We start from the raw sequence: 2,460 nt of genomic DNA on the forward strand, positions 1-2,460 counted from the left end.
TCCCCTGCTCCTACTGAAGATAGGAGGGGAAAGGGGTGGCAAGGACCAACAGACGTCTCTCACCAGCTTGCAAGGCTTTTGCAGAGATGTTGCTTGGAGAGTAAGGCTAAAGTACTGCGCTGATTAGATGCGTAATGGCTCTTACCCATGTGAAGTTAGGAGGTCTCTATCATGTAAAGGGGCCTGGACTAACACGAAAACCGCGGCTCTTGGTTCTGGTGCTTCTGGGTCTTCTCTTTTCTAGTCTTTGTGCCTCTTGGTTGCTTAATGGTATGCATGTTGCCTGAGTTCATGCACCTTCAAAGATCTTTTTCCTGTGAGCAAACTCCTCAGCAAGACCACAAAGACAGTTGTTATTAACTCAATGATGGGATAGAGGACTCTGGATGCCACTGTGTTTCGTGAAGTTTCTAAATGCTGTAGTCCAAGCATCCAATGTTTAAAAAGCTTTATTTAAAAATTTTCGTCAGAAAAGGGAAACAACACAACTTTAAAGCAATATACAATTTTGAAAAATCAGTTTTAAAAGAAAGGCGACTTCACCTACAGAGATTTGAAACTCTAGGATCTTATCCCCCACCCCATGTGTGTAAGCGTGTGTGTGTGTGTGTGTGTGTGTGTGTAAGCGTGTGTGTGCGTGCGTGCGTGTGTGTGTGTAAGCGCGCACGTGTGAGAGCGTGTGTGTGTGTAAGCGTGTGTGTGTATGTGTGTGTGTGTAAGCGTGTGTGTGTATGTGTGTGTGTATAAGCGTGTGTGTGTATGTGTGTGTGTAAGCGTGTGTGTAAGAACGTGTGTGTGTAAGCGTGTGTGTGTATAAGCGTGTGTGTGTGTGTGTGTGTGTCATAAGAAAGTGGACATGACATCCCTCACAAGAATCAGTGTTCTAGAGTAGACACTACAATTTTCCCACCAGAATGTGAGGAAAACAGGAATCACCAGTTCCTTGACAGGATTTTTGTTTTCTAGTTATCTTAAGACAACTTTGCTGGTGCTGTGAATGTCACACCTGAAATTGGTATATGCTAAAGAATCAGGCACATGCAAGTCTCAGAGGATGAAGGGCAGCAGATGCTGTCCAGACGGCTCATTTAATGACCCATGTTCTCTCCAGGAAAGGCATCTAGAAGGAAAATTCCAAAGAATAATCTGCTAGAAACTCAGTATTGAAGGTGAGTTTGAAGATAAAATACTACACTTATCAGATTCTAAATAGGGTGGAAAAGCAATTCATTAATCTTCAAATTACAGTTTTCTTCCAGTCTTCATACTGATGAGTCTAACTTTAAAGGCACACATACTGAAGACCTTTGTTGTTAAAATCTTGTCATTTAAAAGGCATATTAGTGTGTTCAGCAGATACCACCCCTTGGTCATCAGTAACATCTATATAGTTAGTTATATAGTTATGATTATAGTCAGACACAAACTAATGCCCTGCTGGGTTGTCTTTTAGAAGGAAAAGAAAAACAGAACAGAAGCAGCACAGTGGTAATCCAGAGCTAGGATTTCAGGGGGAAGGAGACCCCGGGACTCTTCCTTTGTTCTGCTATGTACCCTAAGTAATACTCAATTTTTCAACAATCCTCCTGTCCCAGCCTCTTGAATATTGCCATGCTTATTTTTAAAGGTGACTATCTAAGTTGTATCTAAGTTGCAATAATGACAAAAATGTTTATAACAAGAAATAACACTCATTTGAAGGATGTCACTGTGCTTATTAAACACCACATTTAATATTTTAATGTCTTCACCCCATGAACCCAGCATGGTCATTCACACTGTTGGCCTCTTCCCCAGGCGTCTGATTAAGAGTGGTCAATCCCTGACACGAGTCACCAGTCATTTCCACAAAGCAGTGGCTGTTCAAATTGTTTTGACATCACTCCATGCCTTATACACTCTTAAGGGATAATATTTTGTGATACTATAATGTAAATCCACAAAATGAGTTTTATCACTTGACTTCCAGATATGCAACCTTAAACTATAATGGAAAAACTTCAGATTATCCACTAAGTGAAGAGTTTGAGTAGTACTTAGACTGGGCCTCCCATCTCTGTATGGGACACCTATAAAAGCCTTTAAAGGGCATTAGAGCATCAAGGGACACTTAGCTCAAGGTGATCCTGTGTGAGATTTAGGAAACTCTTGCAGGATTAGAGGTTTAAGAATCTATGTTCAAATGCAGACACCTCTTAGAAGATTCCTCCCCCCCCTTCCTTGGAAAGTCATAGGATCATGAACTTCAGTTGCGATAGCAGTATGTCCAAAATTCAAAGAAAAACTTCTGCTCTAACCTTGATTGTCTGGCGTTAGAGTGCCAGTGTGAATCCACTCGCCACTGCCCTACCTTATCTCTTCCTCTCCCCGCCACTGCCCTACCTTATCTCTTCCTCTCCCCCCCACCGCCCTACCTTATCTCTTCCTCTCCCCCCCACTGCCCTACCTTATCTCTTCCTC

This window comes from Microtus ochrogaster, unplaced genomic scaffold (assembly GCF_000317375.1).
Source record: "Microtus ochrogaster isolate Prairie Vole_2 unplaced genomic scaffold, MicOch1.0 UNK14, whole genome shotgun sequence".
Classification (NCBI taxonomy): domain Eukaryota; kingdom Metazoa; phylum Chordata; class Mammalia; order Rodentia; family Cricetidae; genus Microtus; species Microtus ochrogaster.